General features: G+C 41.0%; 1 pseudogene; it reads left to right on the forward strand.

Annotated features, from left to right (window-relative positions):
* Positions 1–21214, forward strand: part of LOC123842012 (importin subunit alpha-1-like) — a 33443-nt pseudogene extending 12229 nt beyond the window's left edge.
* Positions 21215–21708: the final 494 nt, after the last annotated feature.

Genomic DNA, 21708 nt, shown 5'->3' on the forward strand with positions numbered 1-21708 from the left:
AATAAATAAATAGAATCTTAAAAAAAAAAAAGAAATGCAATCGATTTTTGTATATTTGTATCTCTGTGACCTTGTTGAACATATTTATTCTAAAGATTTTTTTTACTGATTTTTTGGAGTTTATAAATCTATAGTCCTATCATGACAATGATGGCTACAATTTATGAAACTCTGTGTACAGATACTGTGCTAGTATTATATAGTAAATTATTATTCAGAAAATAAGATGTCTATGTTAAGAATTCCCTATTCTCTCTTTCACAAAGATTTCCCTTCACCTGCTGGGCAGGGGGAAAAGGGCTTTGTCAGCTTAGAAAAATGCATCTTGCATTCAAACTTGTTTCCTTGGCAGGACACATCCTTAACAGCATTTGAAATTTTTTCTCTCTTATCACATATGGGTTACTGTTACTCAAAACTAACAACCTTTTGGACATATGATTACCATCTTAGAAACCTTACTGTCCATCCCCATCCTTGGTTCTTTAAAGCATCCCCACTTTTCATACATTTAAGTAGAACTCCCCCGCCTTTTGCAAGTCGATTTATGTTCCCTGGATCACATTATCTGATGTGCTAACAATTCTTCCAGAAATAATGATACTGTAATACATGGTACACTCCTCTTTCTCCAGAGCTGCATCACTGATTATTTTTGAAAGTGGATGAAAACATCAAATAGCTCAATCTAGTTTACTTTTATGTATGGGGAAAATGACTCAGTTTTGTTCTACTATATCCTGTGTTTTAAAAAATACCATTAAATGCTGATCATATCTTTTATAACTTGCAGAGACCTGGAATATGTTTCAGAATGGCTGTGAACTACATTTCTGAGGAATTTTCTGTTAGTGGAACAATATATGGCTGGCAAAGCATATTAATAAACTGGATTCTGTTCCAATTTTAAGCCCCCACCCCACTACTATTTTCACAGGTATATCCAGGCATACCTTAAACAACATTTCCCCATAAATAGCATTCAAAATCTGGTGTAAGAGGAGCACAGGATAGTAAAAAGAGGCTTAGCCTGGGGAGGCAGAAGACCTTGATTTCTGAATGACCTTGGGCAAATCATGTGAATTATCTGACCCTCAATTTATCCTATAAAATTAGAAAATTATAAATAAATACTTCAAAGGCCTTTTAACTCTAAAGTTGATTCAGTGTGAAGAAAACTAAATTTTTAAAAGAAACACTAATAAATTATATGCATTTTTTAAAGATTTTACTTATTATTTATTTGAGAGAGAGAGCACAAGTGGGCAGAGGGAGAGAGAGAAGCAGACTCCCCGCTGAGCAGGGAGCCCCACATGGGGCTCCATCTCAGGACCCCAAGATCATGACCTGAGCCAAAGGCAGACGCTCAACTGACTGAGTCACCCAGGCGCCCTAAATTATATGCATTTTTGAAGAGTGAAATAAATATCAGTACAGGAAGAAAGTAAAAATTACTCAATGGTCCTTTTTACTAGTTGCTTTACTGTATTTTAAATTTTATTTATTTATTTAAGTAATCTCTACACCCAACGTGGGGCTTGAACTCACCACCTGGAGATAAAGCATCGCATGCTCTACTGCCTGAGCCAGCCAGGCGCCCTGCATAAGGAGTTGAAATGGTACTTCTTCTTTGTAAAAATATTCAACTTAATGCACACATTTAATAACCAATCATTAACTGTATGCTTTATTTCCTAAAGGAAGCCTTCAATAATATGAAAGCAGGAACATCATCATAATGACTAATTTTTCTAATATGCAAAATAACATGCTTTCTCAAGCACCCAACTAACTAATAGGGTCTGATGTAGACACTAGGGAGAACAAAGACTCTCATCGACAAGAAAAATATTATAAAAGAAGCAATCCCCCTTCTGCTAGATAAAAAAAAAAAAACCCGCTGGAAATACACCATATCAAAATGAAAAACATGTGGCAGAGCAATATTTGACATATTAAGTCCCTTTGGGGCATCACTGCATTTCAGTTCTTGTGTTCCCTGGAACTCACCTTTTTGACGGCCAGATGTAGGTCTTTTCTGCTCCAGAGACTAGAGATTTCATAGTTCTTAGTTTTCAGGACATGGAAGACAACAAAATGCTTGGTCCAGGTGTAAGCTGACAGCTCACTGGCAGAGCAGGTTTCTGGGCCAGCAGAGGGAGGTGCTCCCGGGGCTGGTCCTGGTGATGATTCTGAGGAGGGAGCCCTGTGTTTTGCTGCCCTCCCCGGAGGCCAGCTGAGCTCCAGAAAGTGTGTGCAGTGCATGGGTCCAATGGGAAAGCCCCCAGAAAATTTGGAGATCCCAAGATAGAGGTGACTTGTAAGGCTCAGAAAAGCCGATAGAGCAAACCAGACATGAGATTCTCTATCGTACAGCAGCTGTAGAGCAGTGATGACAGGTCTAAGCGAAGACAGGCTAGGACAGTCCCGGCAGCTGTGCTCAACCTCTGAGGGGCAGGGGAGAGATCCTAGAGCTTCTACCACTCCCCAAGAAGAGGCATGAATGACCTGAGGGAAGGCTGATGCACTTGAAGGAGGCTGGAGGTCAGCAGGGGGCAGACTGCGTACTTCCAACACTGGCTTCCACAGTGGGGCCACACGCTGCTAAGCAGGTGGCAACAGTCATATGTACCAATGGGGAAGAATGGTCCCTGCTGGGCCCCAGCCAGAATGGTTATGGCTCAGCAGACGCCAGAAGATTACAGAACAGGCTGAGGACAGCAGAAGCTTTGTGCCGCCCCTGTCGTCCCCCAACAACACACCTATCCAGGGCCATGACTCCATAGCTGACCTCAAAATGGAGTGGACCTCAGGAAGAAGGCAAAATCATGAATTAACTGAAGTTTAAATCTGAAACACCAGAGACGTGACCACAATTTCTGTCATTAGGCAGAATAATGTTTGAAAAATGTAGATTGTCTCATTATTAGACAAAGAATGAAAGTTATACGTTTGTAGGGACATGCAAATATGGAATGTAACTATTGCACACAATGAACGAAGACAATGTATGCTGTCTACACAGCACTGGAGCCAAAATTTTAGAATCGGGGTGACTGTTTCGCTTAAGAATGGATTTTTATCTAATGGTAACAACATCCATGACATAAGGAACATTTTGGAATTTTGGGGGGGGAAGATTTTAATTGCTAGATACTCATTTCTCTGTCATTATGAACTTATAAATTATAGTTTTAAAATTATGATTGTATTAGTTTTCTAGAATTGTTACAAAGTATCACAAACTAGGTGGTTTAAACAATAGAAACGTGTCATCTCATGGTTCTGGAGGCCAGAAGTCAGAGATCAAGGCATTAGTTGGCAGAGCCAGTTCCTTCTGAGAGCAGTGGGGAAAGGATCTGATCCAGACCTCACTCCTCAGCTCTGAGACGGCCGCCTTCTCCCTGTGTCTTTTCGCATTGTCTTTCTTCTGTGTGTATCCGTCTCTGTGTCCAAATTTCTTCCTTTTTAGAAAGGTACCAGTCATATGGATTAGGACCCGTCTAATGACCTCATCCTAACTTAACTATGTCTGCAATGACCCTATTTCCAACTAAGGTCATGTTCTAAGATACTGAAGGGTAGGACTTCAACATACTGATCTTCAAGAGGACACATAACAATGATGATCTAGTTGGTGATGACTAGGCTATCAGAAAAAGAGTTTGTTGGGTTTCTATGATTTCTGTTACTGTATATTTTCCACAAAGATGCCTCGAAATTAATACCACAGAGGACAATAAAGGATGGTATTGGATTCTGGCTTAATTCATTTTAAGTGAGAAGCATGATATCTAATGTAATTTGCCTTGAAAATAAAAACGATTATCGGTATAAAGGTTTTTGTGTATGTCTCGGTGGCTCTCAGACATTATTGACTTTAGTTACACTATTATCTGTGTACTAATAAGAAGGAACTGTGACATGCTAAGTAGCCTTTACCTTCCTGGAAGTCTTCCCACAGTTTTTAGGGCTTAGTCCCGCTCAAATCACCATCCTGTAGAAAATAGCACGCTCCCCCCACTTCATCATGTGACATGTGACATGTTTGTTTATTTATTTGTTCCCTCTGTCTTTCTCTCTCCCCACTAGAATGTAGGTTCCATAAAAGCAAAGCTTTGATCAATTTTGTTCACACACTCTCACCAGCCCTGAAAGGGCCTGACACAGAGTAGGCACACAATGCTTATTTTCTGAGTTTTAAATAAATTCCATAAATTATATATCTCAAAGGGAATATATGTATTGCTCATATGTATGTACATTTACTATGTACATGTATATTTTACTATGTACGTAATATATTCTATATTATGTACATAAATCAATATTTTTATACGGTTTATGCTTTTAGATATAATTAGTGCTCACTTGGAGAAATTATCATATTTCTAAGTTTACTTGATATTAACACTGTCTGTAGAGGAGAAGAAATGTCAGCGATGAGACTTGCTACAAACTGTTCTTTCTTCCCCACTCCTTTATTCTTGAGATGCACCACTGTCCCAGGGAAAGACAAGAGACTAGTTGTTCACAGGCATATCAAGCCACAGCCCCGACCCACCTAATCACCCCCCGGGTCACAGGCCTTCAGTTGGCCCTCAGACTGTGCTTTTGAAAGCCAGTTTCTTTTTCAAGGTCTGAACCGGCCTTAACCAGACTCCATCTCTGCAGAAATAGATGGGAGGAGATGACAGGTCATGTGATTTGCACTATCTTGCCCTCTCTTGGGTATCCTCCGGTTGGAATCACTGCTAATCTTGAGAAAAATTTAAAGGAAGAGCTCCATTAGTGATTTCAAGTCATTAGTCACTTCAAATGATTGACATCACTGTTACTGAATAGGTAATAATAATAGCAATTCACACATTCGTGACGTGCTTACCCCAACCTTGGCACAGTGCTAGGTGTTAACATAGGTCCATTCGTGACTCCTCAAAACAGTCCTACTCTACCCGGCGGAATAACGGTCACCCAAACAAATCAGGTGCTGATGTCTGGATCCTGTGAATGTTACCTTATTTGGGAAAAAAAAGTCTTATAGGTGTGATTCATTTAAGGATCCTGAGATAAGGAGATTATACTGGATTGATAAGGTGAACCCCAAATGCCCATCATAAGTGTTCTGAGAAGAAGGGAGAGGAAGATGTGAGGTAGGCAGAAGAGGAGGAGGCCACATGACCATGGAAGCAGAGTGAAAGGAGAGCCAGCAGCCACCCAAACCAGAAGCAGCAAGGAACGGACTCTACCCTACAGCCTCTGGAGGGAGTGTGGCTCTGCCAATACCTTGATTTTGAACAAGTGATTGATTTCAGACTCTGGCTCCAGAACCGTGAGAAAATAAATGTCTCTTATTTAAGCCACCAAGTGTGTGGTGATTTGTTTTAACAGCCATGGAAAGTAATACACCTATGAAATGAGAACTGACAGAATCTCCATTTTGAAAAGTATAACTGGGAGAAAATGTTTGCATATCATATATCTAATAAGAGATTAGTATTCAGAATATATAAACAACTACAGCTCAACAACAACAACAATAAAAACCTAATTAATACATGGGCGAAGGACTTAAGTAGACATTTCTCTAAAGAAGATATACAAATGGCCAAAATGCACATGAAAAGATGTTCAACATCACTAATCATATGGAAATGCAAGTCAACACCACAATGAAATATCACTTCACACCTATTAAGATGGCTACCATAAAAAAAAAAAACAGAAAATACTAAATGTTGATGAGGATGTGGAGAAATTGGAACCCAGAGCATTGCTGGTTGGAATGTAAAATGGTGCTGCCACTGAGGAAAACAGTGTGTCACTTCCACAAAAAAATGAAAGCAGAATTATTATATAACCCAACAATTTTAATTCTGTGTATGTACACAAAAGAATTGAAAGCAGAATCTTGAACATGTTCATAGCAGCATTATTCACAAAGGCCAAAAAATAAAAGCAGCCCAAGTGTCCATTGATGGATGAATGGATAAGCAAAATGTGGTATATGTATACAATGAAATATTATTCATCTTTCAAAAGGAAAACAATCCTGACATGCTACAATATGGATGAATCATAAAGACACTATGCTAAGTAAAATAAGCCAGTCACAAAACTACAAATACTACACAATTTCACTTATATCAGATACCTGGAGTGGTCAAATTCACACAGACATAAAATAGAATGGTGGTTGCCAGGGGCTGGGGGAAATAGGGAACAGGGAATTATTGTTTCACGGTTGTAGAGTTTCAGTTTGGGAGAATGAGAAAGTTCTGGAAAGGGATAGTGGCAATGGCTATACAACACCGTGAATGTACTTAATGACACTGAACTGTATACTTAAGAATGGTCACATAAATGTTATATATATTTGTCACAATTTAAAAAAAAAAAGATACCTGGGCATAGAGAGGTTCACAAATCTTTACGGAGTTAAGTTCTAGAGCCAAAATTAGAAGACACGTTTTCTGGCTTTGGGATCTATGCTCTTAATTTTTAGGTTGTGGTTCTGAGGTAGATAATGAGGAAAATTCTTATTTTTAAAATATCCACTTTGAAAAATACTGAGAAGTGGAATTTCAGAATTGATGGTAAAATTTTCCTCCTCCAAATATTGGTAAGAACCAAAATGTCATCTCCTGGCTACCTAACCAAGCAGGAAGCAGAGCAATGAGACTTAGGCCACATGGTTTCATAAATTCATTCAGAAGACATTATTTTCATACTTGTCGTCCCTATATGTATACATATTTTTAGACGTGTCATACTTAATCCTTAATTATGAAGCACATTACCAAATAAGAAAAGTGGAGACTCACTTGGGAACATCTAACTCAGTGGTCTTATGTTTTTGGAAGCAGGAGGTTCACAGATTCAAGAATATTTTGAAAACCACTAGCTATCCTCTCAAATAAATGCTGCCCCGAATATACACAGAACAATCGGCATCTAACATTAAGAGGACCACAGAGCCCTAACGGCTTCCCTGCATGAACCTCTTAGGATCTCATGAATCTCGTGGTAAACACCTTTGGTCTTATAGTTCTGCAGATGAAGGGACGTTTTTAACAAAATATGATTCTACAAAATAACTTTTTTTGAAAGCTGTAGCCCAACACACAGGATGGCTGCATTATATTAGAAAAAGTACTGGATTTGGAAGAAAGAAAAAGGTTTAAAATGAGGCTCAGCCCTATGGCCTTTATGCTGACCACTTAGCCCTGCTTATGCATAAATGAACTCATGTGTATGGAAAGGTTTTGTGAATTGTAAAATATAATTTTGGCATCGTATTTAACTATGTTCTAGCTTCACTACCAAGAAGAGACAGAAGCATGTCCTGCTTTGGGAGCAACTGAGTGAACTGACTCTCTGAGGGGACATGAAAGATTCAGTCTATGTATTGTGTATTTCAAATATGTATTCTTAATTCGGCACATATTTGATATGAAATGTGTTTGGATTAAGTAGGCAGTTGAACCAGTTTTCCATTTACTTTGCATCTGTTCCTCCAGAGGCAATCCCACATGTGAGAAATGTACTGAAACTTCTGGGTGACTCTGATGTACCTAATCCTTCCTCTGATGCACTTGGAATTTTGTTTTCCTGTGTAAACACTCATATACATATACAGAGCAACTCATAAATGTTTACCAGTGTGTGATGTATTACTAGGACTGGGATTCATCAAATGTCAAAAGTCAGCCCCAGTTTCAATAATTCCCAAAGGAAGGCCAAAAGGAAGAAAGAATTCACAGATAAAGCCAATGGCTTGACAAATATAATCAGGTTTATTTAATCTGTTTATTAGTGGTTATAACTTATTAAACTAAAAAGCATATAGAATCTGGGGCTATAGAAAATATGTATTTTGTGCAATTTTAGGCTATTGTGTATAGATTATTGTTTTATATATAATACAAACTTACACATCTGGACAATTTCAATTCTCCAAGGTCACTTCTCAATCTTAGGAAAGATGTGTAATGAGCACCTATTACTTTATATGTATGTTTTAGAAATTGCAAGGATTTACTGAAGAAATCTTTTGTTATCTTTCTGTAGGAAGGTAACAATGATTACATGGTGTTATGAGCATATCTAGAACAGTGCTGTACTTCTCTGTGCCTTAATGTTCCTCTCTATAGAGAGGGGCTAATAACAATGTCTGCCCCATATTGTTTATCGTGAGAATTAATGAGATTATCCTTTCAACATATTTAACCTGACACCTGATAAATAAGAAGCATTGGGTAAACATTCGCTACCATGACTACAGTGATGGTCCTGGAAAATCACCATTCTTAAAATATAAATTATTCTGTGACAACACTACCTAGGCTAAGACTTTGTCGATATCTTTCTAACTGGAACAATTCCTCCGTGCAATGTAGGCAAAGAGGTGGAACCAAAACAAAGAGGGAAGAGTGTGGAAAGACTAAGAGGGAAACAGAGGAAGGACCGGAAGGAGAAGGATCCAGCAGTGGCAGAGCGAACTTGGGGTCCCTGTGATGGGGGCAGTATCTGGTGCACACAGCCTCACTTGGGGAGGGGGAACAGAGAGCAGAAATCACGTGTGGGGGGGTTGCTGGTGGAGCTGCTGGTGCCTATGTGGAGAAAATAAAGGTCCTACAGTTAATTCAGCCTGGATTCAAAGTATAAAATGCTCAGAATAAAGCCATCAAGACATGGTTTTGTAGAGCAGTTTTCAAATTTTAACCACGGAATCCTTTCCTCGAGTGAAATGCATACTATAAACCAGATAAAACACAGCACTCCTCTGCCAGAAGAGATTCCTCCCCTGTGGTGTCACCACTGTCCAGTGGGACCGTGATAGATCCCCTCGGCTCCTGGGATTCCACACACTTTTAGGGGTCTTGATACTTCTAGCAGTATTCTCCCCAGGAACCACTGGGCTTTTATTTTGGTTTTTTTCCCTTTCTCTTTCTTCCCCTCAAGTCTGAAGAAATCACTTTCTAGTTTTAGGACTATCTAACTACTTCCTCCACCCTAGGGAATCTTCATTCCTTGAGGGTTTGTGTTTTTATTTTATAGAGGCTGCCAGCCGTGGAACCTTCTAGGGTTTTCCTGCCCCGCCCTGCCTCCCCAGAGGCTTTGAGTGAGCAGGGCTGGGCTCCCAGCTTGGCTGAGCCCATGGAAGCAGGACTTGGTGGGGGAGTGGCAGGGAGGGAGATGCCCTCAGGATATCTAGACAGGCAGCTTTCTATTTATTAGGAGGGGATTTGATGTTTTATCTGTTTGCTCCGTTACACTGTAAATTCCACAGAGGCTGAACCTATATCGGCTTCCCTTCACCACTGTAAACGGGTAGCTCACACAGTAACTGGCAAATGGTAGATACTCAATAAAGACTGAGGGAATAAATTAACTGCTAGAACTGCACAGAGAACACTCTGAAAAACACTCATTTGTCCAAAGCTTTGACAGAATGACACTTTAACCATCTGGAATTCATGCCCTCTTCTCTAAACCTCATGAATCCCCCTTTGCAGATTTTCCAATGGTTCTTGCTAAGCTGTCAGTAAGCATTACCTTATATCTTACTTAGCTCTTCTATTTAAAGGTCTCTTTCTCCTGATGTACCTTCTGTGGAAATGGCTAACCACTAGTTCTGACCCTTTCACTCAGCTCATCCTATACTTGAAAACACTCAGGTCATCCCTCTGTTGACTTTTCTATGCATCATATAATTCAAACTCTTAACAGTACTTTTTCACAAACCTAATTTTTCATTACTTTTTAATTTGGGCTGTTATTCCTTTTCTCTGATTTCAGCCAAATTTCTTCATGTTATTCCTAAATATGGAGGCCAGAGTGAAAATGGCATTTTATTGTCTGGCTGAGTTAACGTTTGCTCTGCATTCCTTCCGTAAACATACTAGCAGGTGCTCACGGCCCAGGGATTGCTGGAGCCTGGCTCATGGACTGTTCACTAGAAAAACTGAGAACAAGTTCAAAGCCTGGCTCTGATACTTCTATTCATGTGAACTTCAGCAAGTGATTTAATGTTGCACAGTATTCACAGCACTGATCTCAGTGTGCTGTTGGGGGTAAATGAGTTAATGCAGTTAGAACCAAAGTATGGGTTCAATATTAGTGATTATTTCTGTAGTTGTTGTCATTATTGCTACTATTATCTTTCAGTCACAGTGTACTCAAAAGAATTTAAAAATATAATGAGTCATAGGAGGCTGCGGTAGGGGAGAAAGGAAAGAGGTTGGTAGGAAAAGGGCAAAAAGTGAGTGGGGACCTTAGATTCTTTTTATTGTTATGTTAATCACCATACATTACATCATTAGTTTTTGATGTAGTGTTCCATGATTCATTGTTTGTGCATAACACCCAGTGCTCCATGCAGAACATGCCCTCTTTAATACCCATCACCAGGCTAAACCATCCCCCCACCCACCTCCCCTCTAGAACCCTCAATTTGTTTTTCAGAGTCCATCATCTCTCATGGTTCATCTCCCCCTCCGATTTCCCCGCCTTCGTTCTTCCCCTCCTGCTATCTTCTTCTTTTTTTTTTTCTTAACATAAATTGCATTATTTGTTTCAGAGGTATAGATCTGGGATTCAGCAGTCTTGCACAATTCACAGCGCTCACCAGAGCACATACCCTCCCCAGTGTCTATCACCCAGCCACCCCAACCCTCCCACCCACCCCCACTCCAGCAACCCTCAGTTTGTTTCCTGAGATTAAAAATTCCTCATATCAGTGAGGTCATATGATACATGTCTTTCTCTGATTGACCTATTTCGTTCAGCATAATACCCTCCAGTTCTATCCACGTCATTGCAAATGGCAAGATCTCATTCCTTCTGATGGCTGCATAATATTCCAGTGTGTGTGTGTGTGTGTGTGTGTGTGTGTGTGTATCACATCTTCTTTATCCATTCATCTGTTGAAGGACATCTTAGCTCTTTCCAGTTTGGCTATTGTGTACATTGCTGCCCTAAATGTCGGGGTGCATGTACCCCTTCAGATCCCTACATTTGTATCTTTGGGGTGAATACCCAGTAGTGCAATTGCTGGATCGTATGGTAGCTCTATTTTCAACTTTTGAGGAACCTCCATACTGTTTTCCAGAGTGGCTGCACCAGCTTGCATTCCCACCAACAATGGAGGAGGGTTCCCCTTTCTCCGCATTCCCACCAACAATGGAGGAGGGTTCCCCTTTCTCCGCATCCCCGCCAACAACTTGTTAATTTTAGCCATTCTTACTGGTGTGAGGTGGTATCTCATTGAGGTTTTGATTTGGATTTCCCTGATGCCAACTGATGTTGAGCACTTTTTCATGTGTCTGTTAGCCATTTGGATGTTTTCTTTGGAAAAATGTCTGTTCATGTCTTCCGCCCATTTCTTGATTGGATTATTTGTTCTTTGGGTGTTGAGTTTCAGAAGTTCTTTATAGATTTTGGATACTAGCCTTTTATCTGATATGTCATTTGCAAATATCTTCTCCCATTCTGTCGGTTGTCTTTTGGTTTTGTTGACTGTTTCCTTTGCTGTGCAAAAGCTTTTTATCTTGATGAAGTCCCAATAGTTCATTTTTGCCCTTGCTTCTCTTGCCTTTGGCAATGTTTCTAGGAAGAAGTTGCTGCAGCTGAGGTCAAAGAGGTCCTGCCTGTGTTCTCCTTTAGGATTTTGATGGACTCTTGTCTCACATTGAGGTCTTTCAACCATTTGGAGTCTATTTTTGTGTGTGGTGTAAGGAAGTGGTCCAGTTTCATTCTTCTGCATGGGGCTGTCCAATTTTCCCAACACCATTTGTTGAAGAGACTGTCTTTGTTCCATTGGACATTCTTTCCTGCTTTGTCAAAGATGAGTTGACCATAGAGTTGAGGGTCCATTTCTGGGCTCTCTATTCTGTTGCATTGATCTATGTGTCTGTTTTTGTGCCAGTACCATACTGTCTTGATGATGACAGCTTTGTAATAGAGCTGGAAGTCCGGAATTGTGATGCCGCCAGCTTTGCTTTTCTTTTTCAACATTCCTCTGGCTATTCGGGGTCTTTTCTGGTTCCATACAAATTTTAGGATAATTTGTTCCATTTCTTTGAAAAAAGTGGAGGTATTTTGATGGGGATTGCATTGAATGTGTAGATTGCTCTAGGTAGCATTGACATCTTCATGATATTTGTTCTTCCAATCCATGAGCATGGAACGTTTTTCCATTTCTTTGTCTCTTCCTCAATTTCTTTCATGAGTATTTTATAGTTTTCTGAGTACAGATCCTTTGTCTCTTTGGTTAGATTTATTCCTAGGTATCTTATGGTTTTGGGTGCAATTGTAAATGGGATCGACTCCTTAATTTCTCTTTCTTCTGTCTTGTTGTTGGTGTATAGGAATGCCACTGACTTCTGTGCATTGATTTTATATCCTGCCACTTGACTGAATTCCTGTTTGAGTTCTAGCAGTTTTGGGGTGGAGTCTTTTGGGTTTTCCACATAAAGTATCATATCATCTGTAAAGAGTGAGAGTTTGAGTTCTTCTTTGCTGATTCGATGCCTTTGATTTCTTTTTGTTGTCTGATTGCTGTGGCTAGGACTTCTAATACTATGTTGAATAGCAGTGGTGATAGTGGACATCCCTGCCGTGTTCCTGACCTTAGGGGGAAAGCTCACAGTTTTTCCCCATTGAGAATGATATTCACTGTGGGTTTTTCATAGATGGCTTTTATGATATTGAGGTATGTACCCTCTATGCCTATACTCTGAAGAGTTTTTTTTTTTAAGATTTTATTTATTTATCTGAGAGAGAGAGCACATGAGAGGGGGGAGGGTCAGAGGGAGAAGCAGACCCCCCGCTGAGCGGGGAGCCCGATGCGGGACTCGATCCCGGGACTCCAGGATCATGACCTGAGCCGAAGGCAGTCGCTTAACCAACTGAGCCACCCAGGCGCCCTACTCTGAAGAGTTTTGATCAAGAAAGGATGCTGTACTTTGTCAAATGCTTTTTCTGCATCTATTGAGAGGATCATATGATTCTTGTTCTTTCTTTTGTTTTGTATTGTATCACATTGATTGATTTGCGGATGTTGAACCAACCTTGCGGCCCAGGGATAAATCCCACTTGGTCGTGGTGAATAATCCTTTTAATGTACTGTTGGATCCTATTGGCTAGTATTTTGGTGAGAATTTTTGCATCCGTCTTCATCAAGGATATTGGTTTGTAATTCTGCTTTTTGATGGGGTCTTTGTCTGGTTTGGGGATCAAGGTAATGGTGGCCTCATAAAACGAGTTTGGAAGTTTTCCTTCCATTTCTATTTTTTGGAACAGTTTCAGGAGAATAGGTTAATACCTAATTCTTCTTTAAATGTTTGGTAGGGGGCGCCTGGGTGGCTCAGTCGTTAAGCGTCTGCCTTCAGCTCAGGTCATGATCCCAGTGTCCTGGGATCGAGTCCCACATCGGGCTCCCTGCTCGGCAGGAAGTCTGCTTCTCCCTCTCCCACTCCCCCTGTTTGTGTTCCTGCTCTTGCTCTCTCTCTCTCTGTCAATAAATAAATAAAATCTTAAAAAATAAATTAATTAATTAATTAATTTAAAAAAAATAAATAAATGTTTGGTAGAATTCCCCTGGGAAGCCATCTGGCCCTGGGCTTTTGTTTGTTGGGAGATTTTTGATGACTGCTTCAATTTCCTTAATGGTTATAGGTCTGTTCAGGTTTTCTATTTCTTCCTTGTTCAGTTTTGGTAGTTGATACATCTCTAGGAATGCATCCATCTCTTCCAGGTTATCTAATTTGCTGGCATAGAGTTGCTCATAATACATTCTTATAATTGTATTTCCTTGGTGTTGGTTGTGATCTCTCCTCTTTCATTCCTGATTTTGTTGATTTGGGTCCTTTCTCTTTTCTTTTTGATAAGTCTGGCCAGGGGTTTATCAATCTTGTTAATTCTTTCAAGGAACAGCTCCTAGTTTCATTGATCTGTTCTACTATTCTTTTGGTTTCTATTTCATTGATTTCTGCTCTGATTTTTATTATTTCTCTTCTCCTGCTGGGTTGAGGCTTTATTTGCTGTTTTTTTCTCCAGCTCCTTTAGGTGTAGGGTTAGGTTGTGTATTTGAGACCTTTCTTGTTTCTTGAGAAAGTCTTGTATTGCTATATACTCTCCCCTTAGGACTGCCTTTGCTGCATCCCAAAGATTTTGAACAGTTGTGTTTTCATTTTCGTTGGTTTCCATGAATTTTTTTAAAACTCTTCTTTAATTTCCTGATTGACCCATTCATTCTTTAGTAGGATGCTCTTTAGCCTTCATGTATTTGAGTTCTTTCCGACTTTCCTCTTGTGATTGAGTTCTAGTTTCAAAGCATTGTGGTTGAAAATAGGCAGGGGATCATTGCAATCTTTTGGTACCAGTTGAGACCTGATTTTTGACCTAGGATGTGATCTATTCTGAAGAACGTTCCATGGGCACTAGAGAAGAATGTGTATTCCATTGCTTTGGGATGGGATGTTCTGAATATGTCTGTGAAGTCCATTTGGTCCAGTGTGTCATTTAAAGTCTTTATTTCCTTGTTGATCTGTTGCTTAGATGATCTGTCCATTTGAGTGAGGGGGGTATTAAAGTCCCCCACTATTATTGTATTGTTGTCAATGTGTTTCTTTGCTTTTGTTATTAATTGCCTTATATAATTGGCTGCCCCCATGTTACAGGCATAGATATTTACAATTGTTAGATCTTCTTGTTGGATAGACCCTTTAAGTAGGATATAGTGTCCTTCCTCATCTCTTATTACAGTCTTTGGTTTAAAATCTAATTTGTCTGATGTAAGGATTGCCACCCCAGCTTTCTTTTGATGTCCATTAGCATGGTAAATGGTTTTCCACCCCCTCACCTTCAATCTGGGGGTGTCTTTGGTTCTAAAATGAGTCTCTTGCAGACAGCATATCAATGAGTCTTGTTTTCTAATCCAATCTGATAGCCTGTGTCTTTTGATTGGGGCATTTAGCCCATGGACATTCAGGGTAACTATTGAAAGATAGGAATTTAGTGCCATTGTATTGCCTGTAAGGTGACTGTTACTGTATATTGTCTGTGTTCCTTTCTGGTCTATGTTGCTTTTAGGCTCTCTCTTTGCTTAGAGAACCTCTTTCAAGATTTCTTGTAGGGTGGTTTCGTGTGTGCAAATTCCTTTAGTTTTTGTTTGTCCTGGAAGCTTTTTATCTCTCCTTCAATTTTCAATGACAGCCTAGCTGGATAGAGTATTCTTGGCTGCATATTTTTCTCCTTTAGTGCTCTGAATATATCCTGCCAGTCCTTTCTGGCCTGCCAGGTCTCTGTGGATAGGTCTGTTGCCGATCTAATGTTTCTACCATTGTAGGTTACATATCTCTTCTCCCGAGCTGTTTTCAGGATTTTCTCTTTGTCTCTGAGACTCGTAAGTTTTACTATTAGATGTCGGGGTGTTGACCTATTTTTATTGATTTTGAGGGGAGTTCTCTGTCCCTCCTGGATTTTGATGCCTGTTTCCTTCCCCAAATTAGGGAAGTTCTCTGCTATAATTTGCTCCAATATACCTTCTGCCCCTCTCTCTCTTTTTCCTCTTCTTCTGGGATCCCAATTATTCTAATGTTGTTTCGTCTTATGGTATCATTTATCTCTCGAATTCTGCCCTTGTGATCCAGTAGTTGTTTATGTCTCTTTTTCTCAGCTTCGTTATTTTCCATCATTTGGTCTTCTATATCACTGATTCTCTCTTCTGCCTCATTTATCCTAGCAGTTATTGCCCCCATTTTTGGTTGCACCTCATTAATAGCCTTTTTGATTTCGACTTGCTTAGATTTTAGTTCTTTTACTTCTCCAGAAAGCGTTTCTCTAATAACTTCCATGCTTTTTTCAAGCCCAGCTAGTACCTTTAAAATCATGATTCTGAACTCTAGGTCCGACATCGTACTAATGTCCATATTGAGTAGGTCCCTGGCAGTCGGTACTACCTCTTGTCTTTTTGTTGAGGTGATTTTTTCCATCTTGTCATTTTGTCCAGAGGAGAATAGATGAATGAGAGAACAAAATGCTAACAGGGTAACAACGTCCCCAGAAAATATACTCTAAACAAATCAGAAAAGACCTGAAGCCAGGGGGAGAGAAAGGGAAAGAAAGAAAAAAGAAAAAGATAAAAAAGAAAAAGATAAAAACAAACAAAAACAGAACAAAACAAAGAAAACAGAATATGATCAAATATGATCAGGCTGGTGCATAGATCAGTGCCACACACTAGATTTTGGGTGTATTTTGGTCTGTTCGAAGAAAGTGCCTCCCAAAATTTTAAAGAAAGAAAAACTTATATATGTACAAAAATAAGGGTTAGTACGATGAAGGGATGGAATATGACTGTAAAGATGAAAATTACAAAAGATTTTATAAAAGGAATTGATAAGAAGTTGGTTGAAAAAACAAGGAAGAGTAATTTTTAAAAAAAGGGAGAGAATGTGATCAGGCAGGAGACTAGAACGAAGCCATACACTAGAGATTTAGGGTATATATTGGTCTGTGAGAAGAAACTGTATCCCAAAATTTTAAAGAGAGAACAACTTCTATATATACCAAAAATAAGGTTAACTACAATGAAGGGATAGAATATGACTCTAAAAATGAACAATAAAAATGTTTTTTAAAAAAGGGATTGATAAGATGTTGGTTGAAAAAGGGGAAAAGAAAAATTGAAAAAAAAAAGACAGTTAAAAAAAAATTAACTTTGAAAGACTAAAGAATCATGGTAAAAAAGCCATGTATTCTATGTGCAGTATTCCCCTAGTGCTGGAGTTCTGCCATTGTCATTGATCGGTAAACTTGGTCTTGGCTGGCTGTTCTTGCTGATCTTCTGGGGGAGGGGCCTGTTGCCCTGATTCCCAAATGTCTTTGCCGGGGGGCGGGGCTAAGTAATCTCAGGTTTGCTCTCGGGAGCTTTTGTTCCCTGCAAGACTTCCGTACAGCTTTGGAGGACGAGAGTGAAAATGGCGGCCTCCCAATCTCCCCCCTGGAGGAGCCGAGAACTCGGGGCCCCGCTCCTCAGTGCGCCCCCAGAGAAAAGCAGTCAGTCACTCCCATCTCCTTGGTCTCTGGCCGCACTCCGTGCTCCCCCAGCCTGTGACCGAGCGTTTCTATCTCTGGCACCTGACCCCGTGTGGAGTCTCCAAACCCAGCAGATTCCTGCAGTGTGCTCCCGTGCCGCTCCTCCCAAGGGAGGAAGGGGAGTCTCCCTGGATCTGCCACTTGTTGGGTCCCTGCTGGAGGAGCAGTGGCCCAACTGTGCCATGGATCACAGTTTATGGCAACCCCGAGCTGAGAGCCCGCGCCTCGGCTCCATCTCTGCAGCCAGCTTCCCCACTCCGATACCTGGGAGCTCTGCCACACTCAGGCACCCCTGATCTTTCTGTGACCCCGAGGGTCCTGAGACCACACTGTCCCAGCTAGGGTTCCACCCCCCGCTTAGCCACTGGAGCGACGTCCCTCAGCGGAGCCAACTTCTAAAAGTTCCGATTTTGTGCTCAGCTGCTCTATCACTTGCCAGAAGTGGTGGACAGAGGCCCCCTCCCCCGCCATCTATCCTCCCGAATATCGCCTCAGATTCACTTCTCCGCACGTCCTACCTTCCAGAAAGTGGTCGCTTTTCTGTTCAGAGAGTTGTTGCTATTCTTTTCTTCGATCTCCTGTTGAGTTCATAGGTGTTCAAATGGTTTGATCCCTATCCAGCTGAATTCCTGAGACCAGACGAAATCCAGGTCTCCTACTCCTCTACCATCTTGCTCTGCCCCCCAGGACCTTAGATTCTTGCCTACATCATTGAGTCTAAACTTTTATCACCAAGTCCAGCATGGTGCCTGGTTCATGTTAGATGCTCAATAAATACTTGTTGTATTAGCTTAATGCAATTTACCCTCTTACCCTCTATATAACCTCTTTCTTAGCAAGCAACATTTTTTTTAAAAGATTTATTTATTTATTTGAGAGAGGGGCGTTAGAGAGGTAGAGGGAGAGAGAATCCCAAGCAGTCTCCCCATTGAGCATGGAGCCCAAGGCAGGGATCAATCTTACAACTCTGAGATCAATCCTGAGATCACAACCTGAGCCAAAACCAAGATACAGATGTTTAACCCACTGTACCACCCAGGCACCCCAGCAAGCAACATTTTCTGATGCAAGTTTTCCCGCTTACTAGCCATGTAACTAAGGGAAACGCAATTGACACATCTGAGTTTGAATCGTCTTATCCATTGGTTAAGATTCTAGAATCATGGGTTGAAATAAAAATTAAACAAGATAATATTCTTGGTATTTCATATGTGCTCAGCAATGTTCTCTGATATTATTATTGTTACACAAAACATGGCGGAGACATCATGATGTCCCCAGGAAGTGAATTTAGGCTGAGATGGTAGCTTTCCAAAGATTTTAGTAAGGAATATTTTACATATTCCTTAGCTCCCACTGACCTCAGTATTTAACGGGTAATTGCCAGAGTTGCTGTGGAATTCCAATTTGGGGGAAATGTTGTCTCTTTGTTTTTGCAAGCAACTTTTAAAACCTGTTAAATCACCACAAACAAACTAAATGTCTCCCTAGAGGGCCTTCCTTGGAGAATATTTCCCATCCCCTGTCCCCAGGGCAGCATTTTACAAGCAATTTAAAAAAAAATTCTAGAATTGTTGCCACAAGAATCATGACTCACAGCCCACAAAAGGGTGCTGGTGAGGAGGCCCTCCACAGATGAGGTGTATTTCCAGGTGTGCTCAGAAGTCAACTTTCAGAAGCTGCATCAGGCCAGACTGATAACAACCCCAGGCAACACAAAGACCCAAAACCAATCTTTGAGTAGCTCCACAAGCAGAACAGCAAGATCCTGTTGTTGGCTTAAGGAAGATCACACGCTGGCTTCCGCAGAGTGCTGGGGAGCACTGTGCCTGAGATCCGACCCGCAGCGCCCACCTGGGCTCCAGGGGAGCGCACACTGCCCCTTTCACTTGGGGCTCCTAGAGCTGCGCTCCAGCACATGGTTTCTGCTTCAACACAATAGTCCTTCATTTATGCTATTTCTGTCTTATGTTGACTAGCTTAGGGTCCTATAAAACTCCTAATTGTTTAATACGCTGCTGAAATCCTTGCTCCCCAAAGAAAACTACAGTGACACAGATGTGAACACCTTCTATGTAATACTGGTGACTAATCCAACACCATATCGTAAGTCCCCTCATGACCAAAGTCAGCTCAAGAATATGAGGAAAGTTTGACGCCATCTTTGGGCTGAGCCCTGGGGGACATTTTGAGAGCAGCTGCCCTGCAGCCTGCCCGCCCCCACTGCACCCCCCCCACCACCACCCTGTGGAAGCCTGAGCCTGCCCATCTTTCTCCCTTTGCCTCTTAGGCACGTCCACCAATGAGAATGCTAATTCACCAGCTGCCCGCCTGAACAAATTCAAGAACAAGGGGAAAGACACTACAGAAATGAGGCAGCACTGAATACAAGTTAATGTGGAGCTGAGAAACCTAAGAAGGATGACCAGATGCTGATAAGGAGAAATGTAAGCTCACATCCTGACGAGGCTACTTCTCCACTGCAGGAAAACCGCAACAACCAGGGCGCTGTGAATTGGTCTGTTGATGACATCGTCAAAGGCATAAATAGCAACAATTTGAAAGCCAGCTCCAGACAACGCAAGCTGCTAGGAAACTGCTTTCTGGGGAAAAACAGCCCCCCATAGACAGTATAATCTGGGCTGGTTTGATTCCAAAATGTGTGTCCTTTTGGGCAGAAGTGATTGTAGTTCCATTCAGTTTGAATCTGCTTGGGCTCTCACCAACATTGCTTCCAGGACATCAGAACCGACCAAGGCTGCAGGAGATGGAGGTGCTATCCCCGCCTTCATTTCTCTGTTGGCATCTCCCCATGCCTACATCAGTGAACAAGCTCTGTGGGCTCTAGGAGACATTGCAGGTAATGGTTCAGTTTCCTGAGACTTGGTTATCACGTATGGGCAGTTGACCCCCTGTTGGCTCTCCTTGCAATGCCCAATATGTCATCTTTAGCACGTGCTTATTTACTTAATCTTACCTGTACAATTTCAAACTTTGGTTGCAACAAGAATCCTGCACCTCTGTTCGATGCTGTTGAGCAGATTCTTCCTACCTTTGTTCGTCTCATGCATCATGATGATCCAGAAGTTTTAGCAGATATCTGCTGGGCCATTTGCTACCTTACTGATGATCCAAATGAATGGATTGAAATGGCTGTAAACACAGGAGTTGTGCCCCAACTTATGAAACCTCTAGGAGCTACTGAATTGCCCATCGTGACTCCTGAGCTATGAGCCATAAGAAATATTGTCACTGGGACAGATGAATAGATAACACATTGTAGAAGATACAGGAGTACTTGCTATCTTTCCCAGGCTGCTAATGAACCCCGAAACTAATATTCAAAAGGAAGCTATGTGGGCAATGTCAAACATGGCAGCTGGTTGCCAGGAGCAGATACAGCAAGTTGTGAATCATGGACTAGTCCCTTCCTCACTGGTGCTCTCTCTAAGGCAGACTTTAAAACACAAAAGGAAGCTGTATGGCCTGTGACCAACTATACAAGGGGCAGAACGTTTGAACAGATTGTATACCTTGTTCATTGTGGCATAATAGAACCACTGATAAACCTCTCAACTGCAAAAGATACCAAAGGTATTCTGGTTATTCTGGATGCCACTTCAAATATCTTTCAGGCTGCTGAGAAACTAGGTGAAAATGAGAAACTTAGTATAATGATTGAAGAGGGTGGAGGTTTGGACAAAACTGAAGTGCTATAAAACCATGAAAATAAGTCTGTACAAACTTCATTAAACTTGACTGAGGGGCGCCTGGGTGGCTCAGTCAGTTAAGCATCCGACTCTTGATTTCAGTTCAGGGTCATGAAATCGAGCCCTGCATTGGGTTCCATGCTCAGCTGTGAGTCCGCTTGAGATTCTCTCTCACCCTCCACCTATGCCCCTCCCACCCCCACACTGGTGTGCTTTCCGTCTCTCTCGCGCTCTCTCTCTCTCTCAAATAAATAAAACAAATTAAAAAATAACAAATTAATTGAGAAGAGGAAGAGGAAGATCAAAATGTCGTGCCAGAAACTACCTCTGAGAGTTCTACATTCCAAGTTCAGGATGTCACATCTGGGACCTTTAACTTAGTTTATACAGCTGAGGTATAAAGTTGTTTGTTGTGCACTACGTTGTATAAGTTTGTCTTACTGTTTGTCTACTAAGAAGTCTGTTTAAATGCATTTTGTTAATTGTTGCGTTTTTTACAAGGAAACTATACTTGAACAGTACCAAATTGTACCTGCTCTATGAAGGTCCTCCTCTCAGTGGGGTTCTTATTTCTTGCAGAATCTCATACCTTACAGTATCCTGTAAATAAAGATTAAATTCCATCCTTTAAAAAAAAAAAGAATATAAGAGAAGTTCAGTTTTAGAAGATGCTTAGATATTGGTACATACCATTAGTGGATTAAACTTTTTGCTTTCAAGATTTTGTTTAAATTCTAGTTAGTTAACGTATTGTGTAAAGTATTAGTTTCAGGGGTAGAATTTAGGGATTCATCACTTGCATATAACACCCAGTGCTCATTACAACAAGTGCTCACCTTAATATCTTGCACTCAGTTACCCCATCCCCCTCCCACCTCCCCCCAGCAAAACCCTC

The sequence above is a fragment of the Mirounga angustirostris genome, unplaced genomic scaffold (genome assembly GCF_029215605.1).
Source record: "Mirounga angustirostris isolate CCGP_5_RB_7025 unplaced genomic scaffold, mMirAng1.0.hap1 SCAF_14, whole genome shotgun sequence".
Classification (NCBI taxonomy): domain Eukaryota; kingdom Metazoa; phylum Chordata; class Mammalia; order Carnivora; family Phocidae; genus Mirounga; species Mirounga angustirostris.